Source organism: Cupressus sempervirens, chromosome 2 (assembly GCF_028749045.1).
Source record: "Cupressus sempervirens isolate cs-2001-9-10 chromosome 2, ASM2874904v1, whole genome shotgun sequence".
Taxonomy (NCBI): domain Eukaryota; kingdom Viridiplantae; phylum Streptophyta; class Pinopsida; order Cupressales; family Cupressaceae; genus Cupressus; species Cupressus sempervirens.
Window position 1 is genome coordinate 562014912 of NC_143119.1, and position 27500 is coordinate 562042411.

The window sequence follows — 27500 nt, forward strand, 5'->3', positions numbered from 1 at the left end:
CTCATGTCACCGTGCTTGACTTGATTCTATGTGCCCCAAGTCATGTACGTGATCCAAAAGCGATTAACTCTTTTTCTGGCTAACGGCCAAAGTTTTCGAATCGACTCAGCTACCCCGACTCGAATTGCCTCGAGCCTTAACCGCCTCCATTTTTTTTTTCCCTCGACTCATGTAATCGCACTCGCCTTGATTCTGAGTGGCCCGAGTCACTTACGTGATCCAAAACCGGGTAACTTTTTCTTTTTTTTCTTTTTTTTGTCAAGTCCCAAAGTTTTGAACTCGAATAGAGTCGGATGCCCCGACTCGAGTCGTCTCCAAATTTTTCGCACGACTCATGTCACCGTGCTCGACTTGATTCTAAGTGCCTCGAGCCGTGTACATGATCCAAAAGCGGTTAACTTTTTCTTTTTGGTTAACGCCCAAAGTTTTCAACCCGACCCGCCTCGGCAACCTCGACTCGAAGCGCCTCGAGCCTTAATGGCCTCCAATGTTTTTGCACGACTCATGCCACCGTCGACTTTTCGCTCGAATCATGTCACCCAGGGCACCTCGATGCTACGTGACCCGAGCCCTGTGCGCGATCCAAAACCGGGTAACGTTTTTTTTTTTAACTCCCAAAATTTCATTCTTTTTTGCCTTACGAGGCCTATCATGATCTCTTTTTATAAAGAAAATTCTCAAATCGGATCGTTTCGGCTACCCTACCTCGAATCCCGCTAGCTAGGTGTAACGCCTCGAGTCGGCTCGGCAATACGTGAACTGAAACTTGTGCGTGATCCAAAAGCGGGTAACTTGTTTTTTTTTTTTTTTTTTGTAATGCCCAAAATTTAGCGCTTTTCGCTGTACAGGGCCTCTCATGATTTTTTTTGTTTTTTTTTTTTTTTTTTCCCCTCGTCGACCCAGTCGGGTCGCCCGAGGCTGGGGCGACGGAGATGGGTTGACCTAGTCGGGCGACCCAAGTTGGGTCGACCCAGGCGTGCGATCCTGGCTGGGGACAGCAAGTCGATTCTATAAGTTTGCTTGCCAATTTTGCTAGCCAGGTCGGCTCACCAAGTCATCTAACCATGTGGTCTTTGCCAAATCAAGAATTGACTCTTTAAGTCCACTCACAGCTCGTCAAGCCGGCTCACCAAGATGACTTACCGTCTCGCCTCACCAGGTTGCCCCACCAGGTCGCCTCTTCTTTAAGACCGCTCACCATGTCGGCTCCCCAAGTCACCTCACCGAGTCGACTATTCAGGTTGCCTCACCAAGTCGACCCCTTAAGTTCGCTCACCAAGTCAGCTCCCTAAGTCAGCTCACCAAGTCGAATCACCTAGTCGTTTTACCACCTTGCCCCAGCAGGTGTGCTCGCCAAGTCGCCCCGCCGAGTTGCTTCTCTAAGCCCACTCACCATGTCAGCTCACCAAGTCGATTGTTCAAGTACGTTGCCAAGTCAACTCTTTAAGTTCGCTCACCAGGTCAGCCCGCCCAAGTCGCCTCTTTAAGTTCGTTCGCCAGGTCGGCCCGCCCAAGTCGCATCCGCGGGCTAACTCGCCGAGTCACCTCACGAAGTTGACTCTTTAAGTGCGCTCACCAAGTCAGCTCACCAAGTCGACTCACCATCTCGCCTCGATAAGTTGGCTTGCCGAGTTACCCCACCAAGTCGTCGCCTCTTTAAGCCCGCTCACCGTGTCAGCTCGTCAGGTCGGCTCACCAAGTCGACTAATCAAGTAGGCCCACCAAGTCGCCTCAAGGATAGCTCCTCGCCATGAGTCGCCTCACCATGTTGACTCTTTGAGCCCGCTCGCCGGGTCGCCTCACCAAGTCGACTCGAGTACGTTGCCAAGTCGACCCTTTAAGTTCGCTCGCCAGGTCGACTCGCCAAGTCAGCTCACCATGTCATCTCAACGAACCAACTCGCCGAGTCGCCTCACCACGTCGGCTCTCTAATACCACTTGCCAAGTCGCCCCACCAACTCGCCCCGTTAGGCCCACTCACCACATCGCCCCGTTAGGCCCACTCTCACCAAGTGGACTCTTTAAGTCTGCTCATAAAGTCGAGCCACCAAGGACTCTCACCAAGTCGACTCTCTAAGTCTGTTCATCAGGTCACCCCACCGAGTACTCTCACCAAGTCAACTCTTTAGGTCCGTTCATCAGGTCACCCCGCAAAGTCGACCCTCTAAGTTCGTTCATCGAGTCACCCCACCAAGTCGACTCTTTAAGTCCTTTCATCAAGTCACCCCGCCAAGCCGACTCTTTAAGTCCGTTCATCAAGTCACCAGAACAACTACTCTCACCAAGTCGACTCTGTAAGTCCGTTCATCAAGTCGGCCCACCGAGTACTCCCACCAAGTCGACTCTTTAAGTCCGTTCATCAGTTCACCCCGCCAAGTACTCTCACCAAGTCAACTCTTTAGGTCCGTTCATCAAGTCGACCCTTTAAGTCCGTTCATCAAGTCGCCCCGCCGAGTTGCTTCTCTAAGCCCACTCACCATGTCAGCTCACCAAGTCGGTTGTTCAAGTGCGTTGCCAAGTCAACTCTTTAAGTTCGCTCGCCAGGTCAGCCCGCCCAAGTCGCCTCTTTAAGTTCGTTCGCCAGGTCGGCCCGCCCAAGTCGCATCAGCGGGCTAACTCGCCGAGTCACCTCACGAAGTTGACTCTTTAAGTGCGCTCACCAAGTCAGCTCACCAAGTCGACTCACCATCTCGCCTCGATAAGTTGGCTTGCCGAGTTACCCCACCAAGTCGTCGCCTCTTTAAGCCCGCTCACCGTGTCAGCTCGTCAGGTCGGCTCACCAAGTCGACTAATCAAGTAGGCCCACCAAGTTGCCTCAAGGATAGCTCCTCACCATGAGTCGCCTCACCATGTTGACTCAATGAGTCGCCTCACCATGTTGACTCTTTGAGCCCGCTCGCCGGGTCGCCTCACCAAGTCGACTCGAGTACGTTGCCAAGTCGACTCTTTAAGTTCGCTCGCCGGGTCGACTCGCCAAGTCAGCTCACCATGTCATCTCAACGAACCAACTCGCCGAGTCGCCTCACCACGTCGGCTCTCTAATACCACTCGCCAAGTCGCCCCACCAACTCGCCCCGTTAGGCCCACTCACCACATCGCCCCGTTAGGCCCACTCTCACCAAGTGGACTCTTTAAGTCTGCTCATAAAGTCGAGCCACCGAGTACTCTCACCAAGTCGACTCTTTAAGTCCTTTCATCGAGTCACCCCACCAAGTACTCTCACCAAGTCAACTCTTTAGGTCCGTTCATAGAGTCACCCCACCAAGTCGACCCTTCAAGTGCGTTCATCAAGTCACCCCACCAAGTCGACTCTTTAAGTTCATTCATCAAGTCACCCCGCCAGGTCAGCCCACAAATTACTCTCACCAAGTCGACTCTTTAAGTTCGTTCATCAAGTCACCCCGCCAGGTCGGCCCACCGAGTGGACTCTTTAAGTTCGTTCATGAAGTCACTCTGCCAAGTCGGCCCACCAGGTCGACTCTTTAAGTTCGTTCATCAAGTCACCCCGCCAGGTCAGCCCACCAACTACTCTCACCAAGTCGACTCTTTAAGTTTGCTCACCAAGTCACCCCGCCAGGTCGGCCCACCAAGTACTCTCACCAGGTCGACTCTTTAGGTTTGTTCATCAGGTCACCCCACCGAGTACTCTCACCAAGTCGACTCCTTAAGTTCGTTCATCAAGTCGCCCCGCCAGGTCGGCCCACCAAGTACTCTCACCAAGTCGACCCTTTAAGTTCGGTCATCAACTCACCCCGCCAGGTCGGCCCACCAAGTACTCTCACAAAGTCGACTCTTTAGGTTCGTTCATCAATTCACCCCGCCAGCTCGGCCCACCAAGTTCTCTCACCAGGTCGACTCTTTAAGTTCGTTCATCAAGTCACCCCGCCAGTTCGACCCACCAAGTACTCTCACAAAGTCGACTCTCTAAGTTCGTTCATCAAGTCACCCTGCCAGGTCAGCCCACCAAGTACTCTCACCAAGTCACCCCGCTAGTTCGACCCACCAAGTCGACCCTTTAAGTTCGTTCATCAAGTCACCCGGCCAAGTCGGCCCACCAAGTCGACTCTTTAAGTCCGTTCATCAAGTCACGTGACCAGGTCAGCCCACCGGGTACTCTCACCAAGTCGACTCTTTAAGTTTGTTCATCAAGTCACCCGGCCAGGTCGGCCCACCAAGTACTCTCACCAAGTCGACTCTCTAAGTCCGTTCATCAAGTCACCCCGCCAGGTCGGCCCACCAAGTCGAATCTTTAAGTTCGTTCATCAAGTCACCCCACCAAGTACTCTAACCAAGTCGATTCTTCGAGTGCGTTCATCAAGTCACCCGACCAACTACTCTCACCAAGTCGACTCTTTAACTATGTTCATCAAGTCACCCCACCAAGAACTCTCACCACGTCAACTCTTTAGGTCCGTTCATAAAGTCACCCCACCAAGTCGACCCTTCAAGTGCGTTCATCAAGTCACCCCACCAAGTACTCTCACCAATTCGACTCTTTAAGTCTTTTCATCAAGTCACCACACCAAGTACTCTCACCAAGTCAACTCTTTACGACCGTTCATCAAGTCACCTCGCCAAGTCGACCCTTGAAGTCCGTTCATCAAGTCACCCCACCAAGTACTCCCACCAAGTCGACTCTTTAAGTCAGTTCACGAAGTCACCCAACCAGGTCGGCCCACCAAGGACTCTCACCAAGTCGACTCTCTAAGTCTGTTCATCAGGTCACCCCACCGAGTACTCTCACCAAGTCAACTCTTTAGGTCCGTTCATCAGGTCACCCCGCAAAGTCGACCCTCTAAGTTCGTTCATCGAGTCACCCCACCAAGTCGACTCTTTAAGTCCTTTCATCAAGTCACCCCGCCAAGCCGACTCTTTAAGTCCGTTCATCAAGTCACCAGAACAACTACTCTCACCAATTCGACTCTGTAAGTCCGTTCATCAAGTCGGCCCACCGAGTACTCCCACCAAGTCGACTCTTTAAGTCCGTTCATCAGTTCACCCCGCCAAGTACTCTCACCAAGTCAACTCTTTAGGTCCGTTCATCAAGTCGACCCTTTAAGTCCGTTCATCAAGTCGCCCCGCCGAGTTGCTTCTCTAAGCCCACTCACCATGTCAGCTCACCAAGTCGGTTGTTCAAGTGCGTTGCCAAGTCAACTCTTTAAGTTCGCTCGCCAGGTCAGCCCGCCCAAGTCGCCTCTTTAAGTTCGTTCGCCAGGTCGGCCCGCCCAAGTCGCATCAGCGGGCTAACTCGCGGAGTCACCTCACGAAGTTGACTCTTTAAGTGCGCTCACCAAGTCAGCTCACCAAGTCGACTCACCATCTCGCCTCGATAAGTTGGCTTGCCGAGTTACCCCACCAAGTCGTCGCCTCTTTAAGCCCGCTCACCGTGTCAGCTCGTCAGGTCGGCTCACCAAGTCGACTAATCAAGTAGGCCCACCAAGTCGACTAATCAAGTAGGCCCACCAAGTCGCCTCAAGGATAGCTCCTCACCATGAGTCGCCTCACCATGTTGACTCAATGAGTCGCCTCACCATGTTGACTCTTTGAGCCCGCTCGCCGGGTCGCCTCACCAAGTCGACTCGAGTACGTTGCCAAGTCGACTCTTTAAGTTCGCTCGCCGGGTCGACTCGCCAAGTCAGCTCACCATGTCATCTCAACGAACCAACTCGCCGAGTCGCCTCACCACGTCGGCTCTCTAATACAACTCGCCAAGTCGCCCCACCAACTCGCCCCGTTAGGCCCACTCACCACATCGCCCCGTTAGGTCCACTCTCACCAAGTGGACTCTTTAAGTCTGCTCATAAAGTCGAGCCACCGAGTACTCTCACCAAGTCGACTCTTTAAGTCCTTTCATCGAGTCACCCCACCAAGTACTCTCACCAAGTCAACTCTTTAGGTCCGTTCATAGAGTCACCCCACCAAGTCGACCCTTCAAGTGCGTTCATCAAGTCACCCCACCAAGTCGACTCTTTAAGTTCATTCATCAAGTCACCCCGCCATGTCAGCCCACAAATTACTCTCACCAAGTCGACTCTTTAAGTTCGTTCATCAAGTCACCCCGCCAGGTCGGCCCACCGAGTGGACTCTTTAAGTTCGTTCATGAAGTCACTCTGCCAAGTCGGCCCACCAGGTCGACTCTTTAAGTTCGTTCATCAAGTCACCTCGCCAGGTCAGCCCACCAACTACTCTCACCAAGTCGACTCTTTAAGTTTGCTCACCAAGTCACCCCGCCAGGTCGGCCCACCAAGTACTCTCACCAGGTCGACTCTTTAGGTTTGTTCATCAGGTCACCCCACCGAGTACTCTCACCAAGTCGACTCCTTAAGTTCGTTCATCAAGTCGCCCCGCCAGGTCGGCCCACCAAGTACTCTCACCAAGTCGACCCTTTAAGTTCGGTCATCAACTCACCCCGCCAGGTCGGCCCACCAAGTACTCTCACAAAGTCGACTCTTTAGGTTCGTTCATCAATTCACCCCGCCAGCTCGGCCCACCAAGTTCTCTCACCAGGTCGACTCTTTAAGTTCGTTCATCAAGTCACCCCGCCAGTTCGACCCACCAAGTACTCTCACAAAGTCGACTCTCTAAGTTCGTTCATCAAGTCACCCTGCCAGGTCAGCCCACCAAGTACTCTCACCAAGTCACCCCGCTAGTTCGACCCACCAAGTCGACCCTTTAAGTTCGTTCATCAAGTCACCCGGCCAAGTCGGCCCACCAAGTCGACTCTTTAAGTCCGTTCATCAAGTCACGTGACCAGGTCAGCCCACCGGGTACTCTCACCAAGTCAACTCTTTAAGTTTGTTCATCAAGTCACCCGGCCAGGTCGGCCCACCAAGTACTCTCACCAAGTCGACTCTCTAAGTCCGTTCATCAAGTCACCCTGCCAGGTCGGCCCACCAAGTCGAATCTTTAAGTCCGTTCATCAAGTCACCCCACCAAGTACTCTAACCAAGTCGATTCTTCGAGTGCGTTCATCAAGTCACCCGACCAACTACTCTCACCAAGTCGACTCTTTAACTATGTTCATCAAGTCACCCCACCAAGCACTCTCACCACGTCAACTCTTTAGGTCCGTTCATAAAGTCACCCCACCAAGTCGACCCTTCAAGTGCGTTCATCAAGTCACCCCACCAAGTACTCTCACCAATTCGACTCTTTAAGTCTTTTCATCAAGTCACCACACCAAGTACTCTCACCAAGTCAACTCTTTAGGACCGTTCATCAAGTCACCTCGCCAAGTCGACCCTTGAAGTCCGTTCATCAAGTCACCCCACCAAGTACTCCCACCAAGTCGACTCTTTAAGTCAGTTCACGAAGTCACCCAACCAGGTCGGCCCACCAAGGACTCTCACCAAGTCGACTCTCTAAGTCTGTTCATCAGGTCACCCCACCGAGTACTCTCACCAAGTCAACTCTTTAGGTCCGTTCATCAGGTCACCCCGCAAAGTCGACCCTCTAAGTTCGTTCATCGAGTCACCCCACCAAGTCGACTCTTTAAGTCCTTTCATCAAGTCACCCCGCCAAGCCGACTCTTTAAGTCCGTTCATCAAGTCACCAGAACAACTACTCTCACCAAGTCGACTCTGTAAGTCCGTTCATCAAGTCGGCCCACCGAGTACTCCCACCAAGTCGACTCTTTAAGTCCGTTCATCAGTTCACCCCGCCAAGTACTCTCACCAAGTCAACTCTTTAGGTCCGTTCATCAAGTCGACCCTTTAAGTCCGTTCATCAAGTCGCCCCGCCGAGTTGCTTCTCTAAGCCCACTCACCATGTCAGCTCACCAAGTCGGTTGTTCAAGTGCGTTGCCAAGTCAACTCTTTAAGTTCGCTCGCCAGGTCAGCCCGCCCAAGTCGCCTCTTTAAGTTCGTTCGCCAGGTCGGCCCGCCCAAGTCGCATCAGCGGGCTAACTCGCCGAGTCACCTCACGAAGTTGACTCTTTAAGTGCGCTCACCAAGTCAGCTCACCAAGTCGACTCACCATCTCGCCTCGATAAGTTGGCTTGCCGAGTTACCCCACCAAGTCGTCGCCTCTTTAAGCCCGCTCACCGTGTCAGCTCGTCAGGTCGGCTCACCAAGTCGACTAATCAAGTAGGCCCACCAAGTCGACTAATCAAGTAGGCCCACCAAGTCGCCTCAAGGATAGCTCCTCACCATGAGTCGCCTCACCATGTTGACTCAATGAGTCGCCTCACCATGTTGACTCTTTGAGCCCGCTCGCCGGGTCGCCTCACCAAGTCGACTCGAGTACGTTGCCAAGTCGACTCTTTAAGTTCGCTCGCCGGGTCGACTCGCCAAGTCAGCTCACCATGTCATCTCAACGAACCAACTCGCCGAGTCGCCTCACCACGTCGGCTCTCTAATACCACTCGCCAAGTCGCCCCACCAACTCGCCCCGTTAGGCCCACTCACCACATCGCCCCGTTAGGCCCACTCTCACCAAGTGGACTCTTTAAGTCTGCTCATAAAGTCGAGCCACCGAGTACTCTCACCAAGTCGACTCTTTAAGTCCTTTCATCGAGTCACCCCACCAAGTACTCTCACCAAGTCAACTCTTTAGGTCCATTCATAGAGTCACCCCACCAAGTCGACCCTTCAAGTGCGTTCATCAAGTCACCCCACCAAGTCGACTCTTTAAGTTCATTCATCAAGTCACCCCGCCAGGTCAACCCACAAATTACTCTCACCAAGTCGACTCTTTAAGTTCGTTCATCAAGTCACCCCGCCAGGTCGGCCCACCGAGTCAACTCTTTAAGTTCGTTCATGAAGTCACTCTGCCAAGTCGGCCCACCAGGTCGACTCTTTAAGTTCGTTCATCAAGTCACCCCGCCAGGTCAGCCCACCAACTACTCTCACCAAGTCGACTCTTTAAGTTTGCTCACCAAGTCACCCCGCCAGGTCGGCCCACCAAGTACTCTCACCAGGTCGACTCTTTAGGTTTGTTCATCAGGTCACCCCACCGAGTACTCTCACCAAGTCGACTCCTTAAGTTCGTTCATCAAGTCGCCCCGCTAGGTCGGCCCACCAAGTACTCTCACCAAGTCGACCCTTTAAGTTCGGTCATCAACTCACCCCGCCAGGTCGGCCCACCAAGTACTCTCACAAAGTCGACTCTTTAGGTTCGTTCATCAATTCACCCCGCCAGCTCGGCCCACCAAGTTCTCTCACCAGGTCGACTCTTTAAGTTCGTTCATCAAGTCACCCCGCCAGTTCGACCCACCAAGTACTCTCACAAAGTCGACTCTCTAAGTTCGTTCATCAAGTCACCCTGCCAGGTCAGCCCACCAAGTACTCTCACCAAGTCACCCCGCTAGTTCGACCCACCAAGTCGACCCTTTAAGTTCGTTCATCAAGTCACCCGGCCAAGTCGGCCCACCAAGTCGACTCTTTAAGTCCGTTCATCAAGTCACGTGACCAGGTCAGCCCACCGGGTACTCTCACCAAGTCGACTCTTTAAGTTTGTTCATCAAGTCACCCGGCCAGGTCGGCCCACCAAGTACTCTCACCAAGTCGACTCTCTAAGTCCGTTCATCAAGTCACCCCGCCAGGTCGGCCCACCAAGTCGAATCTTTAAGTCCGTTCATCAAGTCACCCCACCAAGTACTCTAACCAAGTCGATTCTTCGAGTGCGTTCATCAAGTCACCCGACCAACTACTCTCACCAAGTCGACTCTTTAACTATGTTCATCAAGTCACCCCACCAAGCACTCTCACCACGTCAACTCTTTAGGTCCGTTCATAAAGTCACCCCACCAAGTCGACCCTTCAAGTGCGTTCATCAAGTCACCCCACCAAGTACTCTCACCAATTCGACTCTTTAAGTCTTTTCATCAAGTCACCACACCAAGTACTCTCACCAAGTCAACTCTTTAGGACCGTTCATCAAGTCACCTTGCCAAGTCGACCCTTGAAGTCCGTTCATCAAGTCACCCCACCAAGTACTCCCACCAAGTCGACTCTTTAAGTCAGTTCACGAAGTCACCCAACCAGGTCGGCCCACCAAGGACTCTCACCAAGTCGACTCTCTAAGTCTGTTCATCAGGTCACCCCACCGAGTACTCTCACCAAGTCAACTCTTTAGGTCCGTTCATCAGGTCACCCCGCAAAGTCGACCCTCTAAGTTCGTTCATCGAGTCACCCCACCAAGTCGACTCTTTAAGTCCTTTCATCAAGTCACCCCGCCAAGCCGACTCTTTAAGTCCGTTCATCAAGTCACCAGAACAACTACTCTCACCAATTCGACTCTGTAAGTCCGTTCATCAAGTCGGCCCACCGAGTACTCCCACCAAGTCGACTCTTTAAGTCCGTTCATCAGTTCACCCCGCCAAGTACTCTCACCAAGTCAACTCTTTAGGTCCATTCATCAAGTCGACCCTTTAAGTCCGTTCATCAAGTCGCCCCGCCAAGTACTCTCACCAAGTCGACCGTTTAAGTCCTTTCATCAAGTCACCCCACCAAGTCGACTCTCGAAGTCCGTTCATCAAGTCACCAGAACAAGTAATCTAACCAAGTCGACTCTTTAAGTCCGTCCATAAAGTCACCCCACCAGGTCGGCCCACCAAGTACTCCCACCAAGCCGACTCTTTATGTTCGTTCATCAGTTCACCCCGCCAAGTACTCTCACCAAGTTGACTCTTTAAGTCTGCTCATCAAGTCGAGCCACCAGGTACTCTCACCAAGTCGACTCTTTGAGTCCGTTCAGCAAGTCGCCCCACCAAGTACTCTAACCAAGTCGATTCTTCAAGTGCGTTCATCAAGTCGCCCCACCAAGTACTCTCACCAAGTCGACTCTTTAAGTCCTTTCATCGAGTCACCCCGCCAAGTACTCTCACAAAGTCAACTCTTTAGGTCCGTTCATAGAGTCACCCCACCAAGTCGACCCTTCAAGTGCGTTCATCAAGTCACCCCGCCAGGTCGGCCCACCAAATCGAATCTCTAAGTCCGTTCATCAAGTCATCGTCCCGATCTGGCCGAGCCGTTCTGGCCGAGCCATGCTGGCCGAGCCGATCTGGGCGAGCCATTCTGGCCGACCCGATCCTGCCGAGCCGTTCTGGGCAAGCCATTCTGGCCGAGCCGATCTGGGCGACCCGTTCTGGCCGAGCCGATCTGGGCGAGCCGTTGTGGCCGAGCCATGCTGGCCGAGCCGATCTGGGCGAGCCGATCTGGGCGAGCCGTTCTGGCCGAGCCATGCTGGCCGAGCCGATCTGGGCGAGCCGTTCTGGCCGAGCCGATCTGGGCGAGCCGATCTGGGCGAGCCGTTCTGGCTGAGCCATGCTGGCCGAGCCGATCTGGCCGAGCTCCAAAAACGGTGTCGTGGATGGCTGTTTGGTCGCCTCTGTGCCAACTCGATCGGCACAACATTGGGAATGGTTCGACAGCGGTTGTCGTTCCAATGTGTCATCGGGATGTCTTGGAACGCGGCCTTTCAAGGGCGAGCTCGCGTCTAGCACTTGGATTGTGCTTCGTCACAAGTGAATGGGGAGATCTCTTTGTGAACGGCGGCATGGCGATTGCAAGAGAAAATTGACTTAGTAGTCGGAGCATTGGCCTCGGGCCATTGTGACGGCCTTGCAATTTCTCTATAATTGCAACCTATGTTTGCGCATAGCAGAGTTTGCATGTATGATTGGGCTTTGTTCTTGACGGTTCCAAGTACTCTCACCGAGGCTGGGCGAGCCATGCTGGCCGAGCCGATCTGGGCGAGCCATTCCTGCCGAGCCGATCTGGGCGAGCCGTTCTGGCCGAGCCATGCTGGCCGAGCCGATCTGGGCGAGCCGTTCTTGCCGAGCCGGTATGGCCGAGCCAATCTGGGCGAGCCGTTCTGGCCGAGCCATGCTGGCCGAGCCGATCTGGGCGAGCCGTTCTGGCCGAGCCGATCTGGCCGAGCTCCAAAAACGGTGTCGTGGATGGCTGTTTGGTCGCCTCTGTGCCAACTCGATCGGCACAACATTGGGAATGGTTCGACAGCGGTTGTCGTTCCAATGTGTCATCGGGATGTCTTGGAACGCAGCCTTTCAAGGGCGAGCTCGCGTCTAGCACTTGGATTGTGCGTCGTCACAAGTGATTGGGGAGATCTCTCTGTGAACGGCGGCATGGCGATTGCAAGAGAAAATTGACTTAGTAGTCGGAGCATTGGCCTCGGGCCATTGTGACGGCCTTGCAATTTCTCTATAATTGCAACCTATGTTTGCGCAGTAGCAGAGTTTGCACGTTAGATTGGCCTTTGTTCTTGACAGTTCGAAGTACTCTCACCAAGGCTGGGCGAGCCATGCTGGCCGAGCCGATCTGGGCGAGCCATTCTGGCCGAGCCGATCTGGGCGAGCTCCAAAAACGGTGTCGTGGATGGCTGTTTGGTCACATTTTTCATTGAATTGGATTTTTAAGGGAGTTGTCCGCGCTGTCGCAGATTTCTAATGCAGAGCGAGCCTCGCACTAATAGCTTATATAGGAGAGGTTGTTGCCGCGAGCCTCTCCCATGCCCCTTTCATTGATTCAACATTTGTGTCTAGGCGGATCGGATTGTTGGGTTTTCAAACGGTGTATGCTGATGTTGAATGAATGAAAGGGGCATGAAGCGATCTCAGTGCTTTTCCTCGGCTCTCCTTTAGATCATGTTTTCCGATGACTCAATTTTGGAAAAGGTGAGGCAGCGGTTGCCGATCCATGGCGTGTGTTTTTGGTGGTTTTAAAACTTGATCTAAACGTGAGCCTTTGTCTAGCACTCCGGCGTTGCTTGGTATAATGGCAATTTGCTATGGGTGCTCGGTGCTCTAGCAATTTGTCATGGTGTACTTATCGCGGCTACATGGGAGCTTTAATATCGAAAGCTCTCGGCGAAAAATGGTGGCCGAGCCATGCTGGCGGACCCGATCTGGCTTAGCCGTTTTCGTCGACCCGATCTGGCTCTCGTTTCTCACTCCATCGGCACAAATTCGGGAGTTGTTCGACAGCGGTTGTCGTTCCAATGTGTCATTGCGGTGATCTGGAGAGCGATGCTAAGTGCGGGAGCTTGCGTCTAGCATTTGGGGATGTTTGTGCAAGCGAGCAGGGGAGCTTCTCTTATCAGAACCTCTCCGTGGCCTTTGAATATAGACCCAGTGCCGACGATATCGATGGATACGAGCCTTGGATTATAAAATTGTTCAGCTAACATTGGTTTTTGTGAGAGATGGGTACGAAAGCACTTCCCGATCGATACGCGGGAGTTCCCTAAGATCGCCTCTGTGCCAACTCGATCGGCACAACATTGGGAATGGTTCGACAGCGGTTGTCGTTCCAATGTGTCATCGGGATGTCTTGGAACGCGGCCTTTCAAGGGCGAGCTCGCGTCTAGCACTTGGATTGTGCGTCGTCACAAGTGAATGGGGAGATCTCTCTGTGAACGGCGGCATGGCGATTGCAAGAGAAAATCGACTTAGTAGTCGGAGCATTGGCCTCGGGCCATTGTGACGGCCTTGCAATTTCTCTATAATTGCGAGCTATGTTTGCGCAGTAGCAGAGTTTGCATGTGAGATTGGCCTTTGTTCTGACAGTTCGAAGTACTCTCACCGAGTCAGCAAGTCACCATGCTGGCCGAGCCGATCTGGGCGAGCCATTCTGGCCGAGCCGATCTGGGCGAGCTCCAAAAACGGTGTCGTGGATGGCTGTTTGGTCACATTTTTCATTGAATTGGATTTTTAAGGGAGTTGTCCGCGCTGTCGCAGATTTCTAATGCAGAGCGAGCCTCGCACTAATAGCTTATATAGGAGAGGTTGTTGCCGCGAGCCTCTCCCATGCCCCTTTCATTGATTCAACATTGGTGTCTAGGCGGATCGGATTGTTGGGTTTTCAAACGGTGTATGCTGATGTTGAATGAATGAAAGGGGCATGAAGCGATCTCAGTGCTTTTCCTCGGCTCTCCTTTAGATCATGTTTTCCGATGACTCAATTTTGGAAAAGGTGAGGCAGCGGTTGCCGATCCATGGCGTGTGTTTTTGGTGGTTTTAAAACTTGATCTAAACGTGAGCCTTTGTCTAGCACTCCGGCGTTGCTTGGTATAATGGCAATTTGCTATGGGTGCTCGGCGCTCTAGCAATTTGTCATGGTGTACTTATCGCGGCTACATGGGAGCTTTAATATCGAAAGCTCTCGGCGAAAAATGGTGGCCGAGCCATGCTGGCGGACCCGATCTGGCTTAGCCGTTTTCGTCGACCCGATCTGGCTCTCGTTTCTCACTCCATCGGCACAAATTCGGGAGTTGTTCGACAGCGGTTGTCGTTCCAATGTGTCATTGCGGTGATCTGGAGAGCGATGCTAAGTGCGGGAGCTTGCGTCTAGCATTTGGGGATGTTTGTGCAAGCGAGCAGGGGAGCTTCTCTTATCGGAACCTCTCCGTGGCCTTTGAATATAGACCCAGTGCCGACGATATCGATGGATACGAGCCTTGGATTATAAAATTGTTCAGCTAACATTGGTTTTTGTGAGAGATGGGTACGAAAGCACTTCCCGATCGATACGCGGGAGTTCCCTAAGATCGCCTCTGTGCCAACTCGATCGGCACAACATTGGGAATGGTTCGACAGCGGTTGTCGTTCCAATGTGTCATCGGGATGTCTTGGAACGCGGCCTTTCAAGGGCGAGCTCGCGTCTAGCACTTGGATTGTGCGTCGTCACAAGTGAATGGGGAGATCTCTCTGTGAACGGCGGCATGGCGATTGCAAGAGAAAATCGACTTAGTAGTCGGAGCATTGGCCTCGGGCCATTGTGACGGCCTTGCAATTTCTCTGTAATTGCGAGCTATGTTTGCGCAGTAGCAGAGTTTGCATGTGAGATTGGCCTTTGTTCTTGACAGTTCGAAGTACTCTCACCGAGTCAGCAAGTCACCATGCTGGCCGAGCCGATCTGGGCGAGCCATTCTGGCCGAGCCGATCTGGGCGAGCTCCAAAAACGGTGTCGTGGATGGCTGTTTGGTCACATTTTTCATTGAATTGGATTTTTAAGGTTTTTGTCCGCGCTATCGCAGATTTCTAATGCAGAGCGAGCCTCGCACTAATAGCTTATATAGGAGAGGTTGTTGCCGCGAGCCTCTCCCATGCCCCTTTCATTGATTCAACATTGGTGTCTAGGCGGATCGGATTGTTGGGTTTTCAAACGGTGTATGCTGATGTTGAATGAATGAAAGGGGCATGAAGCGATCTCAGTGCTTTTCCTCGGCTCTCCTTTAGATCATGTTTTCCGATGACTCAATTTTGGAAAAGGTGAGGCAGCGGTTGCCGATCCATGGCGTGTGTTTTTGGTGATTTTAAAACTTGATCTAAACGTGAGCCCTTGTCTAGCACTCCGGGCGTTGCTTGGTATAATGGCAATTTGCTATGGGTGCTCGGCGCTCTAGCAATTTTGTCATGGTGTACTTATCGCTGCTACATGGGAGCTTTAATATCGAAAGCTCTCGGCGAAAAATGGTGGCCGAGCCATGCTGGCCGACCCGATCTGGCTTAGCCGTTTTCGTCGACCCGATCTGGCTCTTCTTTCTCACTCCATGGGCACAAATTCGGGAGTTGTTCGACAGCGGTTGTCGTTCCAATGTGTCATTGCGGTGATCTGGAGAGCGATGCTAAGGGCCGGAGCTTGCGCCTAGCATTTGGGGATGTTTGTGCAAGAGAGCAGGGGAGCTTCTCTTATCGGAACCTCTCCGTGGCCTTTGAATATAGACCCAGTGCCGACGATATCGATGGATACGAGCCTTGGATTATAAAATTGTTCACAGCTAACATTGGTTTTTGTGAGAGATGGGTACGAAAGCACTTCCCGATCGATTCGCGGGAGCTCCCTAAGATCGCCTCTGTGCCAACTCGATCGGCACAACATTGGGAATGGTTCGACAGCGGTTGTCGTTCCAATGTGTCATCGGGATGTCTTGGAACGCGGCCTTCCAAGGGCGAGATCGCGTCTAGCACTTGGATTGTGTGTCGTCACAAGTGAATGGGGAGATCTCTCTGTGAACGGCGGCATGGTGATTGCAAGAGAAAATTGACTTAGTAGTCGGAGCATTGGCCTCGGGCCATTGTGACGGCCTTGCAATTTCTCTATAATTGCAAGCTATGTTTGCGCAGTAGCAGAGTTCGCATGTAAGATTGGCCTTTGTTCTTGACAGTTCCAGGAGATGACCTCCGGAACTTTTGGATTGGGCCCCTTCAAGGTGAAATTCATCCAGTTGATCGGATGAGCTCGATGACCATTTCACTCCCTTGGCTCCATGAATTCAAATCCCATCCAGCTGCCGTGAAGCCATCCCGATTTTGCTATGCGAGGGCTCTCTCCCCAGAGTCGTTCTCTTTGCAACAACTTCTTTGGCAAAAAAATTTCGGAATGGTTCGGCAGCGGTTGTCGTTCCAATGGTGCCGTTGTGGTGGTTGCCTGGGCAGCGATCTGAAGGGCGAGCCGTCGTCTAGCAGTTGGGCTGCGCATCACGGGTGACAAGGGAGCCTTTGTAATCGGAAGCTCCCCGTGACCATTCGATGAGAAGAGCCATTGCTTGTGTGAGCAAGGACGAATGCAGCCTCGGATTCCAAAGGAAATCAACGACATCGGATCTATATATAAGAGCGGAATGAAGCAGCAGCCCGTTTGCCATGCGCGGCTCCCCAAAGTTGCTCGTCTTTCTCACTCCATCGGCACAAATTCGGGAGTTGTTCGACAGCGGTTGTCGTTCCAATGTGTCATTGCGGCGATCTGGAGAGCGATGCTAAGGGCGGGAGCTTGTGTCTAGCATTTGGGATGTTTGTGCGAGCGAGCAGGGGAGCTTCTCTTATCGGAACCTCTCCGTGGCCTTTGAATATATAGACCCAGTGCCGACGATATCGATGGATACGAGCCTTGGATTCTAAATTTGTTCACAGCTAAGATTGGTTTTTGTGAGAGATGGGTACGAAAGCACATCCTGATTGCTACGTGGGAGCTCCCTAAGGTCGCCTCTGTGCCAACTCGATCGGCAGAACATTGGGAATGGTTCGACAGCGGTTGTCGTTCCAATGTGTCATCGGGGGATGTCTCGGAAAGTGGGCTGGCCTTTCAAGGGCGAGCTCGCGTCTATCACTTGGATTGTGCGTCGCGTCGCAAGTGAATGGGGAGATCTCTCTGTGAACGGCGGCATGGTGATTGCAAGAGAAAATTTGACTTAGTCGGAGCATTGGCCTCGGGCCACTGTGATGGCTTGGCAATTTCTCTTTAATTGCAACCTATGTTTGCGCAGTAGCAGAGTTTGCAAGTAAGACGGTCCTTGTTCTTGAGAGTTCCAGGAGATGACCTCCGGAACTTTTGGATTGGGCCCCTTCAAGGTGAAATTCATCCAGTTGATCGGATGAGCTCGATGACCATTTCAGTCCCCCTTGGCTCCATGAATTCACATCTCCTAACCGATGACAATCTTTTGCTCCTTAGACGACCTCATAATAAATTGGGTCGTGGATGGCTGTTTGGTCAGAATTTTCAACGATTTGGATTTTTATGGCGGATGTCGGCGTGTTCGCTAATTTCTAATGGAGAGCGAGCCTCGCACTAATAGCTTATATAGGAGAGGTTGTTGCCGCGAACCTCTCCCGTGCCCCTCTCATTGATTCAACGGCGGTGTCAAGGCGGATGGAAATGTCGGATTTTGAAACGGTGGACGCCGACGTTGAATCAATTGGAGGGGCATGAAGCCCACCCTCGAGGTGCTATTCCTCGACTCTCCTTTAGATCATGTTTTCTTGTCACTCAGCTGGCGCAATTTCGGAAAGCAGTTGGGCTGCGCGTCACGAGTGACAAGGGAGCCTTTGTGATCGGAAGCTCCCCGTGGCCATTCTCGATGAGAAGAGCCATTGCTTGTGTGAGCAAGGACGAATGCAGCCTCGGATTCCAAACGAAATCAACGACATCGGATCTCTATATATAAGAGCGGAATGAAGCAGCAGCCCGTTTGCGATGCGCAGCTCCCCAAAGTTGCTATTCTTTCTCACTCCATCGGGGCACAAATGCGGGAGTTGTTCGACAGCGGTCGTCGTTCCAATGGTGTCATTGCGGCGAAATTTGTTCACAGCTAAGATTGGTTTTTGTGAGAGATGGGTATGAAAGCACATCCCGATTGCTACGCGGGAGCTCCCTGAGGTCGCCTCTGTGCCAACTCGATCGGCACAACATTGGGAATGGTTCGACAGCGGTTGTCGTTCCAATGTGTCATCGGGGGATGTCTTGGAAAGTGGTCTTTCTTTCAAGGGCGAGCTCGCGTCTAGCACTTGGGTTGTGCGTCGCGTCACAAGTGAATGGGGGATGTCTTGGAAAGTGGTCTTTCTTTCAAGGGCGAGCTCGCGTCTAGCACTTGGATTGTGCGTCGCGTCACAAGTGAATGGGGAGATCTCTCTGTGAACAGCGGCATGGTGATTGCAAGAGAAAATTGACTTAGTCGGAGCCATTGGCCTCGGGCCATTGTGACGGCCTCGCAATTTCTCTTTAATTGCAACCTATGTTTGCGCAGTAGCAGAGTTTGCATGTAAGATGGGCCTTGTTCTCGAGAGTTCCAGGAGATGACCTCCGGAACTTTTGGATTGGGCCCCTTCAAGGTGAAATTCATCCAGTTGATCGGATGAGCTCGATGACCATTTCAGTCCCTCGGCTCCATGAACTCACATCTCGTAACCGATGACAATCTTTTGCTCCTCTGCCGACCCCATAAAAAATTGGGTCGTGAATGGCTGTTTGGTAGGAATTTTAAAGGATTCGGATTTTCAAGGCGGATGTCGGTGTGTTCGCTAATTTCTAATGCAGAGCGAGCCTCGCACTAATAGCTTATATAGGAGAGGTGGTTGCCGCGAGCCTCTCCCGTGCCCCTCTCATTGATTCAACGCCGGTGTCAAGGCGGATGGATATGTCGGATTTTGAAACGGTGGACGCCGACGTTGAATCAATTAGAGGGGCATGAAGCCCACCCTGGATGTGCTATTCCTAGACTCTCCTTTAGATCATGTTTTCTTCTCACTCAGCTGGCGCAATTTCGGAAAAAGGTTTGGCAGCGGTTGCCATCCCTCACCGCGTCTACTTGGTGATTTTAAAACTCGATCTAAAACGGGAGCCCTCGCCTAGCACCTCCGTCCGGTGTTGCTCGGGTATTGCAAAAAATTATGCCGACGGCGCGAATCCCCCAACGAATGCCTACGCTTGGACCCTCTCTTAGATCACCTTCTTCGATCACTCGACCGACGCAACCACGGAAGAGACTTGGCAGCGGTTGCCATTCTACAGCGCGTCTGTTCAGCGATTTCGAAGTTGATCTAATGGCGAGCCCTTGTCTCTAGCCATGAGGTGGGTGCTTGGCGCTCTAGCAAAATTTTTTGCGTGCCTATCGCGGCTACAACGGGAGAGGTGGTTGCCGCGAGCCTCTCCCGTGCCCCCCTCATTGATTCAACGCCGCTGTCAGGGCGGATGGATATGTCGGATTGTGAAACGGTGGACGCCGACGTTGAATCAATTAGAGGGGCATGAAGCCCACCCTCGAGGGTGCTATTCCTGGACTCACCTTTAGATCATGTTTTCTTGTCACTCAGCTGGCGCAATTTCGGAAAAAGGTTTGGCAGCGGTTGCCAGCCCTCACCGCGTCTACTTGGTGATTTTAAAACTCGATCTAAAACGGGAGCCCTCGTCTAGCACCTCCGTCCGGTGTTGCTCGGGTATTGCATAAATTTATGCCATCGGCGCGAATCCCCCAACGAATGCCTACACGCTCGGACCCTCTCTTAGATCACCTTCTTCGATCACTCGACCGACGCAACTACGGAAGAGACTTGGCAGCGGTTGCCATTCTACAGCGCGTCTGTTCAGCGATTTCGAAGTTGATCTAATGGCGAGCCCTTGTCTCTAGCCATGAGGTGGGTGCTTGGCGCTCTAGCAAAATTTTTTGCGTGCCTATCGCGGCTACAAGGGGAGAGGTGGTTGCCGCGAGCCTCTCCCGTGCCCCCCTCATTGATTCAACGCCGCTGTCAGGGCGGATGGATATGTCGGATTTTGAAACGGTGGACGCCGACGTTGAATCAATTAGAGGGGCATGAAGCCCACCCTCGAGGGTGCTATTCCTGGACTCTCCTTCAGATCATGTTTTCTTGTCACTCAGCTGGCGCAATTTCGGAAAAAGGTTTGGCAGCGGTTGCCAGCCCTCACCGCGTCTACTTGGTGATTTTAAAACTCGATCTAAAACGGGAGCCCTCGTCTAGCACCTCCGTCCGGTGTTGCTCGGGTATTGCAGAAACTTATGCCATCGGCGCGAATCCCCCAACGAATGCCTACGCTTGGACCCTCTCTTAGATCACCTTCTTCGATCACTCGACCGACGCAACTGCGGAAGAGACTTGGCAGCGGTTGCCATTCTACAGCGCGTCTGTTTAGCGATTTCGAAGCTGATCTAATGGCGAGCCCTTGTCTCTAGCCATGAGGTGGGTGCTTGGCGCTCTAGCAAAATTTTTTTGCGTGCCTATCGCGGCTACAAGGGGAGAGGTGGTTGCCGCGAGCCTCTCCCGTGCCCCCCTCACTGATTCAACGCCGCTGTCAGGGCGGATGGATATGTCGGACTTTGAAACGGTGGACGCCGACGTTGAATCAGTTAGAGGGGCATGAAGCCCACCCTCGAGGGTGCTATTCCTGGACTCTCCTTTAGATCATGTTTTCTTGCCACTCAGCTGCCGCAATTTCAGAAAAAGGTTTGGCAGCGGTTGCCAGCCCCTCGCCGCGTCTACTCGGTGATTTTAAAACTCGATCTAAAACGGGAGCCCTCGTCTAGCACCTCCGTCCGGTGTTGCTCGGGTATTGCATAAGTTTTTATGCCATCGGCGCGAATCTCCCAACGAATGCCTACGCTTGGACCCTCTCTTAGATCACCTTCTTCGATCACTCGACCGACGCAACTACGGAAGAGACTTGGCAGCGGTTGCCATTCTACAGCGCGTCTGTTCAGCGATTTCGAAGTTGATCTAATGGCGAGCCCTTGTCTCTAGCCATGAGGTGGGTGCTTGGCGCTCTAGCAAAACTTTTTGCGTGCCTATCGCGGCTACAAGGGGAGAGGTGGTTGCCGCGAGCCTCTCCCGTGCCCCCCTCATTGATTCAACGCCGCTGTCAGGGCGGATGGATATGTCGGATTTTGAAACGGTGGACGCCGACGTTGAATCAATTAGAGGGGCATGAAGCCCACCCTCGAGGGTGCTATTCCCTGACTCTCCTTTAGATCATGTTTTCTTGTCACTCAGCTGGCGCAATTTCGGAAAAAGGTTTGGCAGCGGTTGCCAGCCCTCACCGCGTCTACTCGGTGATTTTAAAACTCGATCTAAAACGGGAGCCCTCGTCTAGCACCTCCGTCCGGTGTTGCTCGGGTATTGCATAATTTTGTGCTATCGGCGCGAATCACCCAACGAATCCCTAGCCTTGGACTCTCTCTTAGATCACCTTCTTCGATCACTCGACCGGCGCAATTACGGAAGAGGCTTGGCAGCGGTTGCCATTCCACAGCGCATCTGTTCAGCGATTTCGAAGTTGATCTACTAATGGCGAGCCCTTGTCTAGCCATGAGGTGGGTGCTTGGGGCTCTAGCAATTTTTTGTGTGCCTATCGCAGCTTACAATGGGAGCTTTGATAACAAAAGTTCTCGGCGACCCTCCCCAATAGAAATCAGTGCTGGTGTTCGCGAAAGACACGTTATTCGGATTTTTGGAATATTGGCACCAGCATCGTTTCTATTGGGAGGGCCGTGAAGCCATCCCGATTTTGCTATGCGAGGGCTCTCTCCCCAGAGTCGTTCTCTACGCAACAACTTCTTTGGCACAAAATTTTCATAACGGTTCGGCAGCGGTTGTCGTTCCAATGGTGCCGTTGTGGTGGTTGCCTGGGCAGCGATCTGAAGGGCGACCCGTCGTCTAGCAGTTGGCCTGCGCATCACGAGTGACAAGGGAGCCTTTGTTATCGGAAGCTCCCCGTGGCCATTCGATTAGAAGAGCCATTGCTTGTTTGAGCAAGGACGAATGCAGCCTCGGATTCCAAACGAAATCAACGATTTCGGATCTATATAAAGAGCGGAATGAAGCAGCAGCAGCACAGCCCGTTTGCTATGCGCGGCTCCCCAAAGTTGCTCTTCTTTCTCACTCCATTGCCACAATTTCGGGAGTTGCTCGACAGCGGTTGTCGTTCCAATGTGTCATTGCGGTGATCTGGAGAGCGATGCTAAGGGCAGGAGCTTGTGTCTAGAATTTGGGATATGTTTGTGCGAGCGAGCAGGGGAGCTTCTCTTATCGGAACCTCTCCGTGGCCTTTGAATATATAGACCCAGTGCCGACGATGGATGCGAGCCCTTGGATTCCAAATTTGTCCACAGCTAACATTGGTTTTTGTGAGAGACGGGCACGAAAGCACATCCTGATTGCTACGCGGGAGCTCCCTAAGGTCGCCTCTGTGCCAACTCGATCGGCACAACATTGGGAGTGGTTCGACAGCGGTTGACGTTCCAATGTGTCATCGGGGGATGTCTTGGAAAGTGGTCTTTCTTTCAAGGGCGGTCTCGCGTCTAGACCTTGGAATTGTGCGTCGCGTCACAAGTGAATGGGGAGATCTCTCTGTGAACGGCGGCATGGTGATTGCAAGAGAAAATTGACTTAGTCGGAGCCATTGGCCTCGGGCCATTGTGACGGCCTCGCAATTTCTCTTTAATTGCAACCTATGTTTGCGCAGTAGCAGAGTTTGCATGTATAAGATGGGCCTTGTTCTCGAGAGTTCCAGGAGATGACCTCCGGAACTTTTGGATTGGGCCCCTTCAAGGTGAAATTCATCCAGTTGATCGGATGAGCTCGATGACCATTTCAGTCCCTCGGCTCCATGAACTCACATCTCCTAACCGATGACGATCTTTTGCTCCTCTGCCGACCTCATAAAAAATTGGGTCGTGAATGGCTGTTTGGTAGGAATTTTAAAGGATATGGATTTTTAAGGCGGATGTCGGCGTGTTCGCTAATTTCTAATGCAGAGCGAGCCTCGCACTAATAGCTTATATAGGAGAGGTGGTTGCCGCGAGCCTCTCCCGTGCCCCCCTCATTGATTCAACGCCGGTGTCAAGGCGGATGGATATGTCGGATTTTGAAACGGTGGACGCCGACGTTGAATCAATTAGAGGGGCATGAAGCCCACCCCGGATGTGCTATTCCTCGACTCTCCTTTAGATCATGTTTTCTTGTCACTCAGCTGGCGCAATTTCGGAAAAAGGTTTCGCAGCGGTTGCCAGCCCTCACCGCGTCTACTTGGTGATTTTAAAACTCGATCTAAAACGGGAGCCCTCGTCTAGCACCTCCGTCCGGTGTTGCTCGGGTATTGCATAAAATTATGCCATCGGCGCGAATCCCCCAACGAATGCCTACGCTTGGACCCTCTCTTAGATCACCTTCTTCGATCACTCGACCGACGCAACTACGGAAGAGACTTGGCAGCGGTTGCCATTCTACAGCGCGTCTGTTCAGCGATTTCGAAGTTGATCTAATGGCGAGCCCTTGTCTCTAGCCATGAGGTGGGTGCTTGGCGCTCTAGCAAAATTTTTTGCGTGCCTATCGCGGCTACAATGGGAGAGGTGGTTGCCGCGAGCCTCTCCCGTGCCCCCCTCATTGATTCAACGCCGCTGTCAGGGCGGATGGATATGTCGGATTTTGAAAAAAGGTGGACGCCGACGTTGAATCAATTAGAGGGGCATGAAGCCCACCCTCGAGGGTGCTATTCCTGGACTCTCCTTTAGATCATGTTTTCTTGTCACTCAGCTGGCGCAATTTCGGAAAAAGGTTTGGCAGCGGTTGCCAGCCCTCACCGCGTCTACTCGGTGATTTTAAAACTCGATCTAAAACGGGAGCCCTCGTCTAGCACCTCCGTCCGGTGTTGCTCGGGTATTGCATAAATTTATGCCATCGGCGCGAATCCCCCAACGAATGCCTACGCTTGGACCCTCTCTTAGATCACCTTCTTCGATCACTCCACCGACGCAACTACGGAAGAGACTTGGCAGCGGTTGCCATTCTACAGCGCGTCTGTTCAGCGATTTCGAAGTTGATCTAATGGCGAGCCCTTGTCTCTAGGCATGAGGTGGGTGCTTGGCGCTCTAGCAAAATTTTTTGCGTGCCTATCGCGGCTACAAGGGGAGAGGTGGTTGCCGCGAGCCTCTCCCGTGCCCCCCTCATTGATTCAACGCCGCTGTCAGGGCGGATGGATATGTCGGATTTTGAAACGGTGGACGCCGACGTTGAATCAATTAGAGGGGCATGGAGCCCACCCTCGAGGGTGCTATTCCTGGACTCTCCTTTAGATCATGTTTTCTTGTCACTCAGCTGGCGCAATTTCGGAAAAAGGTTTGGCAGCGGTTGCCAGCCCTCACCGCGTCTACTCGGTGATTTTAAAACTCGATCTAAAACGGGAGCCCTCGTCTAGCACCTCCGTCCGGTGTTGCTCGGGTATTGCATAAATTTATGCCATCGGCGCGAATCCCCCAACGAATGCCTACGCTTGGACCCTCTCTTAGATCACCTTCTTCGATCACTCCACCGACGCAACTACGGAAGAGACTTGGCAGCGGTTGCCATTCTACAGCGCGTCTGTTCAGCGATTTCGAAGTTGATCTAATGGCGAGCCCTTGTCTCTAGGCATGAGGTGGGTGCTTGGCGCTCTAGCAAAATTTTTTGCGTGCCTATCGCGGCTACAAGGGGAGAGGTGGTTGCCGCGAGCCTCTCCCGTGCCCCCCTCATTGATTCAACGCCGCCGTCAGGGCGGATGGATATGTCGGATTTTGAAACGGTGGACGCCGACGTTGAATCAATTAGAGGGGCATGAAGCCCACCCTCGAGGGTGCTATTCCTGGACTCTCCTTTAGATCATGTTTTCTTGTCACTCAGCTGGCGCAATTTCGGAAAAAGGTTTGGCAGTGGTTGCCAGCCCTCACCGCGTCTACTCGGTGATTTTAAAACTCGATCTAAAACGGGAGCCCTCGTCTAGCACCTCCGTCCGGTGTTGCTCGGGTATTGCATAAATTTATGCCATCGGCGCGAATCCCCCAATGAATGCCTACGCTTGGACCCTCTCTTAGATCACCTTCTTCGATCACTCCACCGACGCAACTACGGAAGAGACTTGGCAGCGGTTGCCATTCTACAGCGCGTCTGTTCAGCGATTTCGAAGTTGATCTAATGGCGAGCCCTTGTCTCTAGGCATGAGGTGGGTGCTTGGCGCTCTAGCAAAATTTTTTGCGTGCCTATCGCGGCTACAAGGGGAGAGGTGGTTGCCGCGAGCCTCTCCCGTGCCCCCCTCATTGATTCAACGCCGCTGTCAGGGCGGATGGATATGTCGGATTGTGAAACGGTGGACGCCGACGTTGAATCAATTAGAGGGGCATGAAGCCCACCCTCGAGGGTGCTATTCCTGGACTCTCCTTTAGATCATGTTTTCTTGTCACTCAGCTGGCGCAATTTCGGAAAAAGGTTTGGCAGCGGTTGCCAGCCCTCACCGCGTCTACTCGGTGATTTTAAAACTCGATCTAAAACGGGAGCCCTCGTCTAGCACCTCCGTCCGGTGTTGCTCGGGTATTGCATAAATTTATGCCATCGGCGCGAATCCCCCCAACGAATGCCTACGCTCGGACCCTCTCTTAGATCACCTTCTTCGATCACTCGACCGACGCAACTACGGAAGAGACTTGGCAGCGGTTGCCATTCTACACCGCTTCTGTTCAGCGATTTCGAAGTTGATCTAATGGCGAGCCGTTGTCTCTAGCCATGAGGTGGGTGCTTGGCGCTCCAGCAAAATTTTTTGCGTGCCTATCGCGGCTACAACGGGAGAGGTGGTTGCCGCGAGCCTCTCCCGTGCCCCCCCTCATTGATTCAACGCCGCTGTCAGGGCGGATGGAAATGTCGGATTTTGAAACGGTGGACGCCGACGTTGAATCAATTAGAGGGGCATGAAGCCCACCCTCGAGGGTGCTATTCCTGGACTCTCCTTTAGATCATGTATTCTTGTCACTCAGCTGGCGCAATTTCGGAAAAAGGTTTGGCAGCGGTTGCCAGCCCCTCCCCGCGTCTACTCGGTGATTTTAAAACTCGATCTAAAACGGGAGCCCTCGTCTTGCACCTCCGTCCGGTGTTGCTCGGGTATTGCACAAATTTTTGCCATCGGCGCGAATCCCCCAATGAATGCCTACACGCTTGGACCCTCTCTTAGATCACCTTCTTCGATCACTCGACCGACGCAATTACGGAAGAGACTTGGCAGCGGTTGCCATTCTACACCGCGTCCGTTCTGCGATTTCGAAGTTGATCTAATGGCGAGCCCTTGTCGATAGCCATGAGGTGGGTACTTGGCGCTCTAGCAATATTTTTTGCGAGCCTATCGCGGCTACAATGGGGGAGGTGGTTGCCGCGAGCCTCTCCCGTGCCCAGCTCATTGATTCAACGCCGCTGTCAGGGCGGATGGATTTGTCGGATTTTGAAACGGTGGACGCCGACGTTGAATCAATTAGAGGGGCATGAAGCCCACCCTCGAGGGTGCTATTCCTGGACTCTCCTTTAGATCATGTATTCTTGTCACTCAGCTGGCGCAATTTCGGAAAAAGGTTTGGCAGCGGTTGCCAGACCTCACCGCGTCTACTTGGTTATTTTAAAACTCGATCTAAAACGGGAGCCCTCTTCTAGCACCTCCGTCCGGTGTTGCTCGGGTATTGCATAAATTTATGCCATCGGCGCGAATCCCCCAACGAATGCCTACGCTTGGACCCTCTCTTAGATCACCTTCTTCGATCACTCCACCGACGCAACTACGGAAGAGACTTGGCAGCGGTTGCCATTCTACAGCGCGTCTGTTCAGCGATTTCGAAGTTGATCTAATGGCGAGCCCTTGTCTCTAGCCATGAGGTGGGTGCTTGGCGCTCTAGCAAAATTTTTTGCGTGCCTATCGCGGCTACAACGGGAGAGGTGGTTGCCGCGAGCCTCTCCCGTGCCCCCCTCATTGATTCAACGCTGCTGTCAGGGCGGATGGATATGTCGGATTTTGAAACGGTGGACGCCGACGTTGAATCAATTAGAGGGGCATGAAGCCCACCCTCGAGGGTGCTATTCCTGGACTCTCCTTTAGATCATGTTTTCTTGTCACTCAGATGGCGCAATTTCGGAAAAAGGTTTGGCGCAATTTCGGAAAAAGGTTTGGCAGCGGTTGCCAGCCCTCACCGCGTCTACTCGGTGATTTTAAAACTCGATCTAAAACGGGAGCCCTCGTCTAGCACCTCCGTCCGGTGTTGCTCGGGTATTGCATAAATTTATGCCATCGGCGCGAATCCCCCGACGAATGCCTACGCTTGGACCCTCTCTTAGATCACCTTCTTCGATCACTCGACCGACGCAACTACGGAAGAGACTTGGCAGCGGTTGCCATTCTACAGCGCGTCTGTTCAGCGATTTCGAAGTTGATCTAATGGCGAGCCCTTGTCTCTGGCCATGAGGTGGGTGC